This window comes from Loxodonta africana, unplaced genomic scaffold, assembly GCF_030014295.1.
Source record: "Loxodonta africana isolate mLoxAfr1 unplaced genomic scaffold, mLoxAfr1.hap2 scaffold_56, whole genome shotgun sequence".
In the NCBI taxonomy this organism is placed as follows: domain Eukaryota; kingdom Metazoa; phylum Chordata; class Mammalia; order Proboscidea; family Elephantidae; genus Loxodonta; species Loxodonta africana.
The window spans coordinates 707161-721048 of record NW_026975283.1 but is presented as its reverse complement, the minus strand read 5'-3'; the positions used below and the strand labels follow the sequence as shown (position 1 = coordinate 721048).

The following is a 13888-nucleotide window of genomic DNA, read 5'->3' as shown; positions in this document are numbered from 1 at the left end:
TGCCCTTTTTCAGCACTCTTATTCAACATTGTGCTGGAGGTCCTACCCAGAGATATTAGGCTAGATAAAGAAATAAAGGGCATCTGGATTGGCAAGGAAGAAGTAAAAGTATCTCTTTTTGTGGATGACATGATCTTATACACAGAAAACCCTAAGGAATCCTCCAGAAAACTACCAAAACTAATAGAAGAGCTCAGCAGAGTATCGGGATCCAAGATAAACATACAAAAATCAGTTGGATTCCTCTACACCAACAAAAAGATCATTGAAGAAGAAATCACCAATTCAATACCATTTACAGTAGCCCCCAAGAAGACAAAACACTTAGGAATAAATCTTACTAGAGATGTAATATTAATGTATAAGACCACTATTATAAGAACTCGAGAAATAGTTTAAACAGAGAAGAAAACATTCTTCGATGGTTATGAGATGAGGGAGGGAGGGAGAGAGGTAGATAAGAACTACTTTAGGTGACGGGAAAGACAACACACAATACAAGCGATGTCAGCACAACTGGACTAAACCAAAACCAAAGGGGTTTCATGAAGAAACTGAATGCTTTGGAGGCCAGGGTAGCAGGGGCGGGGATTTGGGGACCATGGCTTCAGGGAACATTTAAGTCAATTGACATAATAAAATCTATTAAGAAAACATTCTGCATCCCACTTTGGAGAGCAGTGTCTGGAGCTATCTAAGATGCATCAATTGGTCTCAACCCACATGGAGCAAAGGAGAATGAAGAACATCAATGACACCAGGTAATTACCAGCCCAAGAGACAGAAAGGGTCACATAAACCAGAGACTACATCAGCCTGAGACCAGAAGAACTAGATGGTGCCCGGCTACAACCGATGACTGCCCTAACAGGGAACACAACAGAGAACCCCTGAGGGAGCAGGAGAGTGGTGGCATGCAGACCCCAAATTCTGGTAAAACGACCAGGCTTAATGGTCTGACTGAGACTAGAAGGACCCCGGTGATCATGGCTCCCAGACCTTCTGTTAGCCCAGGACAGGAGCCATTCTCGAAGCCAACCCTTCAGACAGGAACTGGACTGGACAATGGGATAGAAAAAGATGCTGGTGAAGAACGAGCTTCTTGGATCAAGTGGACACTTGAGACTATGTTGGCATCTCCTATCTGGAGGGGAGATGAGAGGGAAGAGGGGTTAGAAGCTGGCGAAATGGACAGGAAAAGAGAGAGTGGAGGGATGGTGCAGGCTGTCTCATTAGGGGAAGAGCAATTAGGAGTATATAGTAAGTTGTGTATAAATTTTTGTAGGAGAGACTGACTTGATTTGTAAACTTTCGCTTAAAGCACAATAAAAATAAAAAATAATAATGACGACGAGCATTTTATATGCTTGTCAGCTGCATATTTTCTTTGGATAAGTTATTGTTGATTTTTATGGCTATTTTTTGCAGAGTGTTTCCTTTTTTATAGTTCTGTGCCATCTGCACATATTATGGACACAAGTCATTTATGAGATATGTTATTTGAAAACATTATCTCCAAGAATATAACTTGTTTGTATACAAGTGTCTTTGGAAGAGCAAGAGTTTTAAAATTTGATTTGGCCAAGCTTCTTACGGATTTTGCTTCTACTGTTTGTCTTAGTTATCTAGTGCTGCTATAACAGAAATATTACAGTTGGATGTCTTTAAAAAATAGAAGTTTATTTTCTCACCAATTATGTGTTACTGTTGAGTTGCTTCCAACACATGTCAGAGTTTAGAAGGCTAGAAACCTGAATTCAGGACGCCAAGTCTGAGGGAAGATTTTCTGTCTCTGTTGGCTCTTAGGGAAGGTCCTTGTCATCAATCTTCCCCTCATCTAGGAACTTAGCTCCAGGTCTCTGGGTCCAAAGTATGTGCCCTGCTCTGCGAGGTTTTTCTTGGTGACATAAGGTACCACTTCTCTCAGCTTGCTGCTCTCTTTTATATCTCAAAAGAGAGTCACTCAAAATACAACTTAATCTTGTAGGTTGAGTCCTTCCTCATTAACATAACTGCTTCTAATTCTGCCTTAGTAACATCTTAAAGGTTAGGATTTAGAACACATAAGATAGTCACATCAGATTCCAAAATGTTGGACAACCACACAATACTGGGAATCATGGCCTAGCCAAACTGAAACATATTTTGGGGAACACAACTCAATCCATTATCAGTGTTATATCTAAGAAATCCCCAAATGTATTTATAGAATCAATGCAACTCCACTTAAAATCCAAATAGCTCTTTTTTTAATAAACCAATAAGCTGAAAATAAATTCACAAAGAAATGCTAGGTTAATTTTTAATTCTATAACTCTATTTTTTTTTTTTTATTGTAGGCCCTATTAGACATTGTACATGAACGATCCTATCATCTATCAATAAAAAGTTTCATTTCTTCCTTTCCAATTTGGGTACTTTCTATTCGTTTTTTTTTTATTGCCTTATTGTACTGGCTACATCCACAAAATGTCAGATTTGGTAAGGGTAGATTTACGTGTTTTATTCCTGGTCTTACTGAGAATTTACTCAATCTTTCATAGCATGTGTGATGGTAGGTGTGACTTGTTCTTTGTTGCCCTCTATCGGTTTGAGTAAGTTACATTTTAACAGTGTTGCTACTTGGGGTTAGGTGCTGCTGAGTTGGTTCCAACTCCTAGCGACCCTATGTACAACAGAACAAAACACTACCGGGTCCTGCACCATCCTCACCTTCGTTATTATGCTTGTACCATTTTTGCAGCCGCTGTGTCAGTCCACCTCACTGACGGTCTTCCTCCTTTTTGCTAACCCTCTACTTATCAAACATGATGTCCTTCTCCAGGGGCTAGCTCCTCATAATGTGTCTAAAGTATGTGAGACAAAGTCTCTCCATCCTTGTTACCAAGGAATATCCTGGGTGTACTTCTTACAAGACAGGTTTTTTCGTTTTTTTTTTTTTGGAAGTCCTAGCCGATACCATGATTCAAAGGCATTAATTTTTCTTCAGTCTTCCTTATTCATTTTCCAGCTTTCACGTGCATGTGAGTTGATTGAAAACACCCTGGTTTGGCTCGGGAACACCTTAATCCTTAAAGTGACATCTTTGCTTTTTAATGCTATTAAGGGTCTTTTGCAGCAGATTTGCTCAATGCAAAGCGTCTTTTGATTTCTTGACTGCTGCTTCTACGCGTGTTGACTATGGATGCAAGTAAAATGAAATCCTTGACATCTCCAATCTCTTCTCCATTTATCACAATGTTACTAACTGGTCCAGTTATGGGGATTTTCATTTTTTTTTTTTTTTATGTTGAGGTGTAATCCATACTAAAGGTGGTGGTCTTTGATCCTCATCGGTAAGTGCATCAAGTCCCCTGCACATTTAGAAGGGAAGGCTATGTCATCTGCATATTACAGGTTGTTAATAAATCTTCCTCCAATCCCGATGCCCTGTTCTTCATGTAGCCCAGCTTCTTTGAATAAGTATTGTGGAAAGATACAACCCTGACACAAACCTGCCTTGACTTTAAAACAAGAAGTATATCACTGCCCCTTGGTCTAAGTACATGTTCCTCATGAGCACAATTAAACGTTCTGGAATTCTTACTTTTCTTAATGTTATCCACAATTTGTTATGATTCATACAGTCGAATGCCTTTACATAGTCAATAAAACACAGGTAAACATCCTTCTGGTATTCTCTGCTTTCAGCCAGGATCCATCTGACATCAGCAATGACATCCCTTGTTATATATCCTCTTTTGACCAGCTTGAATTTCTGGACTTTCTTTGTTGATGCACTAACCCTTTTGAATTATCTTCAGCAAAATTTTACTTTTGTGTTATACTAATGATATTGTTCAGTAATTTCTGATTCTGTTGGATTACTTTTATATTACTTTGGTCAAAATTTTATCACAATAGGGACTTTTAAAATATTTTTCTATATCAGTTTATGTGGCATTGGTTTTCATTTCTAATAGTTTTTATGGTGAATGCCATTAAGTGATTTTTAAAAGCCAATCACGCATTCTTGGGGCATACCTAATTTGATATACTATTGCCTTTACATATTTCAAGATTCAATTTCTTAAATTTTTCTGTATGTTTTTCACATGCATGCTGTTTTATCAAATGCTTTTGTCTGCATTTGATATCAGATTGAAGCTATCCTCATATAGAAAATGGAAACATACCTTCCTTTTCAGTTTTCTGGAAGAGTTTATAGAGAATAGGCTAATTCTTTTTCCCTAAATACTTAATAGAATTCCCCAGTCAAGCCGCTTGGACTTGACTAGGGATGGAAATTATCTTAAATTTAAATTTCTATTTTGGTAAACTCTTTATCAATGATTTTTTTTCTTATGGGTTTCCTAGTCCCTGTATACATGGAAATATATCACGCCCCTCCTTCTATGGTCCTACCTTAAAACACAGAGGTTTTTTTTTTTTTTAATATAGAAAATCTTAGTGTCTAAAATTTCCTTTATTTTTTCTCATAAATTTTTTTTGAATATTAAATGAATAAAAATAAGAAAATATGCCTGGAAAATGAGGAAGGAATATGGAGCAACTATGTCAAGAAATCATGGCAAATATATAAAATGCCACATATCACACCTCACTCACTAGAAACACAGCACAGTTCAAACATTTGTTTTCTCCTTTTGCTTCTTCCAAGTAGAATAATCAAAATGATGAACAAATATAGAGCACACTTACATTAACCAAATTTGAGAAAATTCAGCCAAACAAACAAAAAAAAAGCAATGACCTAGCTCATCATACAATAGACTTCTTATGCAAGGATACATAAACAATTACAAAATGTCTTCTAAACAATTATAATTTTCCGGATAGATAAGGATAACAATCTGAGACAGAACCATGCAGTTGGGAACTGATATCAATGAGGTAGAGAAAAAAAATGTAAAAACCTGGAAACTACTGTGTGTACTTCAATAAATTTATCCTAACTGGTATGTACACTGATAAAAAAAAAAAAAAAAGGTCGATTTAGACAAACCGGATACTGAGCTGATCCTTCTGAATATAATAAATTTATTTTGTTACCATTTATAAGATAATATTAATAAGGAAACCCTGGTGGTGTAGTGGTTAAGTGCTACGGCTGCTAACCAAAGGGTAGGCAGTTCGAATCTGCCAGGCGCTCCTTGGAAACTCTATGGTGCAGTTCTACTCTGTCCTATAGAGTCGCTATGAGTTGGAATCGACTCAACGGCAATGGGTTTGGTTTTTTGATTTAATATTAATAAAAACAATATAAAAGTAAGCAGACTCTAAGGGTTCATATATGAATGTAAAGACACTGATTATGAAAGAGAGGGATTTCAAGGTTTAGAAAGGGGACATTTGAGCAAATTCAGATGACTGAGTACTTCAAAACATACAGCCACACTGAGGCACCTTGCAATTACAGTAAGCCATCTAAGGGCAGAGCCGGAGCACTAAAACAGAAGATGTGTGTGTACACACATACACAAACACACACACACGCACACACGTGTGCACATGCAAACTCTTTCTACAAAATTTTATCTACTCTTCTGTATTCACTCCTCTTTTTTTATTTTAATTTACCAATCCTAACACTTTCTAATAGACTATACAATTTCCTACCTGTTAAGCCTATGATGCATCTCTCCTGCTCAAGAAAGGCAACTTTTTTTTTCTGTTTTATTAATTTATTTACAGCTCACAGTAGACTGACTGCTAGTAGGCACTATATAAATAGATGTTGAACTTATCTGCACTTTCATGCTTGCTATGCCCTCCGAAGGCGCATAGAAGAAATGTTTAAAGCCCATAATGTAATTTATGTGAATGACATGGTATAAAGAACTTTGAGAAAACATAATGCATAATTGCCCCTAAAGTCCTACATAAGGCATATTTCACATCTTTATTCCTTAAACTATAGATCAAAGGATTCAACATAGGAATAACCAAGGTGTAAAATATGGGAACCACTTTATTAGTGTTAAAGGAGTGGGTGGGCTTGGGCTGCAGATATGTAAAGATTAAAGTCCCATAGAACACTACCACCATCGTCAGGTGGGACCCACAGGTGGAGAAAGACTTGTGCCTGCCCTCAGCTGAGTTCATCCTGAGAATGGCTACAAGAATGAGCAGGTAAGAAACAAGAACTGTTAGGAGTGGTGAAATAAAATCAAAAGCTGCAAAGATGAGAATGATCAATTCCATTTCATGCATGTTTGAACAGAGCAAGGATAACAAGTGGAGAGTGTCACAGTAAAAATGAGTGATGACATTGTAGCCACAGAGGATAAATTAAAAATCTTTATAGTGATCAGAAGAGAAATAAATGTGCTGTAGAGACAGGTGATTGCTACCCACACCCAGCACGCCCTTTGTGACATGATGACTGAGTAGAGCAGAGGGTAACAGATGGCTGCGTAGTGCTAGTAGGACATAGAATGAAAATCTCACTAGTTATGAACATAATAAACAAAGCTCTCTGTGTAGCACACAAATAATAGAAGATTGCATTTCCATGAACAAAAAATTCACAAACATTTAGATCCCACAGCCGTTGAATAACCAAGATCAGTGTTAGCCAGGTATCTGAGAAAAAAAGTACATGGGCATTTACAGACTAGAGTCTATCTTAGTGAGAATGAGCATGCCCAAGTTGCCACGACTGAGGTCATATAGATGATGAGGAATAGCCCAAACAATGGAGACTGTAGCTCAGGGCGCTCTGTGATTCCCGTCAGAGTAAATTCGTTCAACATTGTTAGATTGTGTGTATCCATCTAGGTCTATCAGAAAATCTATTCTGGAGAGAGATATAAGCAACATCAATAGCTTTAATGCAGTATCATGTGGTAGATTTTTAGTATACAAACCCAGTATGAATAAGATAAATCCAAACTTTCCATTTTACTGTATTTGAATATATACCCACCTTCCACAAATTTTACACACACATGTACAGTTAGGTAGAGTGATGGATAGCCTGATAGATGAAACAAAAAAGAATAATATGCTAAACTTCAGGTGTTGGATATGTGGATATTATCACATTCTTCTTAAAACTTTTCTTTTTTTATATACTTAAAAAAATTCATGGATACATTTTGAACCTGTACTTCAATATATTATCTTATTAAAACTCATGATAATAGATGGTCCAGGATGGAACAGTCAACATACTAGACAAGTTTTGGATAGATATATAATTGATAACAATGTGGATTATTTGTCTTTATACATGGAAATATTCCTAGAATTATATGTATACAGATATACCTCTGCTATAACTTCATTTGGAGCCCTGTTGGTGTGGTGGTTAAGAGCTCTGCGGCTAACCAAAAGGTCAGCAGTTCAAATCTACCAGCTGCTCCCTGGAAGCTCTGTATGGGCGGTTCTACTCTGTCCTATAGGGTCCCTATGCATCTGAACCAACTTGAAGGCACCTAACAATAATAACAATATATCTCCATTTGTAATATATAGGAAGCGATACTTAGGGTAAATAACATCAGTTATAAGAATCTGTTTATCCTCACCTGAAAAATCATATTCCAGCACTTTCTTGCATGGTTGTTAGGAAGAATAAATGAGACTTAAATGTTTCAATGTGTCTGTGATACCTGAAAATAACTCTAAAATAGTGTGTGTTTAGTACTATTTGTCTGTCTGTCTATCTATATATCTATCATCTGTGTATCATCATCATCATCTATCTTTATTTGGTTGTTGACAGTAATTACTTGGAATGATTTTTTGGTTGTTGTTAATTGTTTTGATCCTTAAGATATTTATAAGTAAATTCTTCTGGACTGTGACTTAAGTTCTTTGTCACCATTTTCATGATGAAATAGGTATATAAAAAAAACCCAGTGCTGTCGAGTCGATTCCGACTCATAGCGACCCTATAGGACAGAGTAGAACTGTCCATACAGAAAGGTGTATATAAATTTTTGTATGAGAGGCTGACTTGATTTGTAAACTTTCACTTTAAAGCACAATTAAGAAAAAAGTGCCATTCTTTAGATTACTTTCTTTGTTGGTCTACTTAAAATACTTTCTCCTCCAACTGGGCATTTGTATTATAAAGGACACATTCTAAGTTTTTTGTAACAAATCAGATATACATATATTTTTTTCTCATGGAGAAATCTAGGATATATGAGGAAACCTGAACAAATAGTGAAATATTGGTGTCAAAAAAAAACGCTTGTAAAATATGTATCCTCTACTTTTTATGAAAAATAAAAGTTTAAAAAATCACAATAGCGTAGGAGAAAAAGAAAATATACTGTGACTATATATGTAAATTACTAGAAGTTATCAAAACCTGTCTTTAAATGAAGCAACTTCCATTAGACATTGGAATGCCTATGTACCAGGAGATATTACAGATAAATGTCAGTATAATCTTAAATAAAAGTATCTGAATATGCCACAAATGTTTTAAGAAATATAAGAATAGCCCTACAGTTTAAAATAATGGAATTGCTGGTTTAAAACTTTGTGATCACTGCTTCCTAGGTATGTATATGTGTCCGTCCGTCCTTCCGTCCGTCCTTCCGTCCTTCCATCATCTATCTATTTGTCTGTCTGTCTGTCTACCTGTCTGTCTGTCTATCATCTATCTATCTATCTATCTATCTATCTACCTATCTATCTATCATCTATCTGTCTGTCTGTCTATCTGTCTGTCTATCATCTATCTAATCTACTTACCTACCTACCTACCTGTCTGTCTGTCTATCTATCTTTCTATCTATTTGTCTGGCATACATCTATTCCTGAACACTATGAGCAGAGCAGTCTCTGAGTAAACTATTAGTGAATAAATGCAGCCATTAAATTCTGTAGGATTAAACTACAAAAGTCAATACATGAAGTCCACATTTAACCATAAAAAACTTACCAAGAATAATGGTAAGCAGATAGAATAGAATCAAAATTCTAAATATTTTTCTGTGGCTTTGTAATTGATTAAAAATGGGGCCTTGAAAATAGCACTAAAATATTCTAGACATTATTAAAACGTGACACTGCATAAAAAATTCTACCTTTTACCTAAAATGAATCTGCTTTGACACACCATGCGCTTCTTAACATGGCATAGACGGAACAATATATGGCTTTCTCTCAGTCTTTGAGGCTCTCCCTGAGGAGATACCAAGCAACGTGTTAATTATGTCTGAAGCACTTGAAAGCTTAACAAAATGTCTAGGGTGCCTGTTAATTTTCTAAACAATTTGTATTCACCAGGGAGTAAGTTTCTTTTAGATACATTTATTCTCAGTTAACTTTTAATTTCTCCCACCAAGGGATCTGGATTAAAATGTTTTACCTTTAGGACAGACCGCTCAATATTCATCCACTTCCGTAAAGTTTTCAAATGGAATAAAATCAGTACAGTTCATATATATGGTATATACCATTTCTTTGTGTGTTTTCTATATTTTCGCTATTTTTGGACCTCTGAGGACAGTTATTAGTCAACACAACTCCTCCTTTTAGTTCAAATTTTTTGTTTAAGGCTTCTCTCTTATTTTATTTTATCAGATTAAGATACCCTATTTTATTGGCATTGCTCAAAATCGGAAGAAACAGCTGCAAAAACCATTAATAATTAGAACATGAAAGTATGAATCTCACACATTGGAAATAATAAAAAATATGAAATGGATGCATAAATATGGATACTCTAGGTATTACTGAGCAGAAAACGACTGGTATTTTTCATTTTGAATTGGCATTCATATGGTCTAATATGGTGGGAATGGCAAATTGAAGTGGAATGGTGTCACACTCATTGACAAAAGAACATTCCAAGACGTATCATGAAGTAAATGCTGTCAGTAATAGGATAATATCCAGAGAAGACCAGACAATACTACTATAATTCAAATTTACCCACCGAGCGGTGAGGCAAAGATGAGGAAACTGAAGATTTTACCAACTTATGAGGCTGGAATTCTTCAAAATTTCAGTCAAGATGCACTGGTCATTAAGGGTGAACAAAATGTGAAAGTTGGAAACAAAGAAGAAGGATTGTTCGTTGCAAAATATGGCCTTGGTGATAGAAAGGACTCCAAAGATCACATGTTGGAATATTGCAAGACCAATGAATTCTTCATTACAAAAAACTTTTTTTCAACAACATAAATGGAGACTATATTTTATACATGTGGACCGCACCAGATGGAATACACAGGTGTCAAATTGACTACATCTGCTGAAAGAGATGATGGAGAAGCTCAATATCATCAGTCAGAACAAAGCTAGGGCCCAACAACAGAACAGACCATCCATTGCTCATACTCAAGTACAAGTTGAAGCTGAAGAAAATTAGAGCAAGTTCATGAGACCCGAAATATGACCTTGAGTTCATCCGACATGAATTTTGAGATCATCTCAAGAGTAGATTTGACTCATTGAACACTAATGACAAAAGATTAGACAAGTTTGGAATGACATCAAATATCATAGATGAAGAAAGCAAAAGATCATTAAAAAGGGAGGAAAGAAAGAGAAAATCAAAACAGATGTCAGAAGAGGCCCTGAAACATAAAGTAGCTAAAGCAAATGGAAGAAATAATGAAGTTAAAAACTGAACTGACGATTTCATGGCGGCTCAAAAAGACAAAGTATTGTAATGAAAGGTACAGAGATTTGGAGTTAAAAAGCCAAAAGGGAAGAACCTGCTCCACATTTCTCAAGCTGAAAAAACTGAAGGCATACGAGTGAATAATATGATGTATTACTTATGTCTTAATAAAATGTTTCAAAAATAAAAGTAACCAGAAAAAAAGCCAATTTATCTGACATTCTAATGTATAGAGCACTTTAAAAGATGCAGAACTCATGCTTACTTGAGTGGATACTAAATGCCTTTATGATTAGAAAAATCACGAAAAGTTAATGACTGTAAAAAATAAAGCCTTGAAAAAAATCCCTAGATTTTCTTTCTATATCAGTTTTTTTAATATAAATTCACAAGTTCCATAGAAGCAATTGGTTGTGATGGTCAAAGAAAAGTTCCATGAAGAGGAGAGTTTTAAAAATGCCAACGTTTTTTATGAGAGAATAAACGCTGGACTTTTATTTTGCCTGCTCTAGTGTTGATTCATTTCTTTTGCTTCAAGTAATAAGCTAATATTTTGAGCCAGTAATTATATAAATAGAGACACATCAGATCTTATACGTTGCTGTTATTTCTTATATTATGTAGTATATAATTGCTGCTATTTAAGTAAGATAATATCATAGTAAATATTTTTATTCTTCTCATCAAAGAGATGATACAGGTTTGTTATTATTTTTAGTTGCCATTGTATATAGGTAAGACAGGCTATAAATATAAGATGATTTCTCCTTGAATATGACACTGTGGAAACTGGGAGAAACACCACATTATTGTGAAGGGCGTGCTCCTAACAGTTCTAGGGATGTGTCATTCACATAAGCTGGAAATTAGAATATCATTCTTTTTTATAACTTGAATTCCAAGACTTTCCTATGCCCTGGCATTTCTGCCCACCTCTCCACTGATTTATTCTTTGTCCAGGAAATCCATCAATATATGTAGCACCGATTTGTCAATTCCTTCACTCCACTCTCTTTGGTGGTAACTTTCTCCTACAGAGAAATTATATGCAGGTACTATTTGACACTTAGGAGGAGGGCCAGTCCTCAGAGAAGGACATCATGGTTGGTATAGTAGAGGGTCAGCAAAAATAGGAAGACCCTCAATGAGATGGATTGATACAGTGTCTGCAACAATGGGCTCAAACACAGCAAATATTGTGAGGATGGTTCAGGACCAGACATTCTTTCATTCTGTAGTTCGTGGAATTCCTGTGATCACAACAACTCCTTGGCACCTAACAGCTACGACAACTATCAACATTATTGGGAGTCTTTAAACATTTTAATGAATCACACATTATTTCTTATTCTCACTGTAATAATATTTAACTTGTATATCAAAAAAAAGCTCCTCAGTATTTTCTCATCATTGTCTCTATTTCTCTTTGTCTTTCCTATTTTCAGGAGCTTCTTCAGTGAAAAACTATAAGTGGATTAGACAAATTTCTTTTCTTTGGGTTGATGTATATCACTGCGTTGCCTGTTGTTCCTTTTGGTATGTGTGATACTGTGGTGGGAAGCACTTGGATGTTTACATTAACCATGGCAATACCCAATATATTGCACATTTTCAGCAGGTTTCTTCACATCTTAGTCTATATGAATGGCACAGCCTACGATTCCATGATGCCCAACCTTTGTGATTGCATGTCCCTCTTCCTCTGCCCCTTGTGTCATCTAGAAATGTTTTCCCAGGTATTTAATGAAACACTCAATAAGTAAATGGATCACTCAAACATTAGCTCAAGGAAGAAGTTTTAATTTATTAAAACAAATTAAAAGTCCAGTAGTGGGGCCTGAAGGCTCTCATTGGTTCAGTAGCTCAGCAAAATCAAAGCCAATAAATATATTTGCCAATCTCTTGCCCTAAAATTAAATTTGCTAAGAACTGAAGCTCAAACGGTAACACAATCCAGAAAGTAGAAGATGGTAGGGAAAAAATCTCCTCAGAGACCTCTCTTTTTAAGGAAGTAACATCAATCTTGACAAGCCCCTGGCCAACTTCTACACATCATTAGTGATAATGATTTAGCTATTTTTTAAAAAATTCTACTTCTACCTTTATTTTTAAAGGTGGCGGAACTTTTCAAGGCAGAAATTCACAAATCATTTCTTAAATGGGAACTTCCTTGTTATTATTTTTAGCATCTTCCTTACTAAACCAAAAGACCAGATTCTTCCTGCCCAGTCAATTCTGACTCATAGAGACCATATAGGACAGACTAGAACTGCCCCTTAGAATTTCAAAAGAGCACCTGGTGGATTTGAAATGTCCACCTTTTCATTAGTAGCCGAGCTCTAACCACTGTGTAACCATTGCTCCTGTTCCAGACTTAATGATAATTCCTAATATCCCCCCACAGCACATTTATTACAAACCTGCCCATGTTCTGTAACCACTTTGTGATGGTTTTCCATTATTTAGTTTGAGCAAGTCCTGCATCCAAAATGAACTGATTAGCTTGTTGTTTCAATTCATTTATTCATTGTCTTTATTGAATTTATTTTCTCTCCCAGAAATTATCCTAGGTATTCACTACTTTATGAACCCCACTGCTATTTCTCTTCTTTTAATCTGATACTTTCTGTTATTTCAGGGATGACATTATTAAAGCAGAAAACTGACATTAAGAAGTAATTTAGAGTAGCTGTTATGAGCCTGGAACCTGCAGCTAGACCACGTTTGAAACTTGATTCTAATGCTTAAGACCAATGTGAACTTGGACTATTTATTTATTCCTCATGAGTTCAACTTGGGTAATTTATTTACCCTCTCTGAACCTCCATTTTATTATCTAAAATATGAAAATATTAATAGAACTTACTTTACAGAACTGTTGTGATGATTATAATTAATGAAATTCTGAAGAATGACTATGATATACCTTTTGATAAATATGAGATATTATTACCTGGAAGTGCTCATTTTTGCTGGGTGGAAACCCTAGGTTCTTGTCGGCATGGCTTGAATCAGCTAATAAACCAGTGACTGAGATAAGAGTGTAGAAAGGCACCTTTATTTCGTGGTGCTAAGGAAAGAAATAGTCAGGGTTGCTACTGCCAACGCTGCTCAGTGAGAGGGAATGGAAGGTTACTTTAAGGGGTTTACACGTAGGAAGTTCATATAAGTTACATCAGTAACATTATTAATCTTACTGCACAGCTGCAATGCTATTTACGTGTAACTTCATGCATCGGGTGTTCAGAATATGGGGGTTAAACTTCACCTAAAACTAAAAAAAAAAAAAAACCTATT

General features: G+C 35.8%; 2 long non-coding RNA genes across 5 annotated transcripts in view; one reads left to right on the top strand and one right to left on the bottom strand.

Moving 5' to 3' along the window:
* Positions 1-13888, top strand: part of LOC135229841 (uncharacterized) — a 637733-nt gene that overhangs the window by 359100 nt on the left and 264745 nt on the right. The window lies entirely within an intron of this gene.
* LOC135229842 (uncharacterized) overlaps positions 1-13888 on the bottom strand; it is a 590403-nt gene that overhangs the window by 428784 nt on the left and 147731 nt on the right. The window lies entirely within an intron of this gene.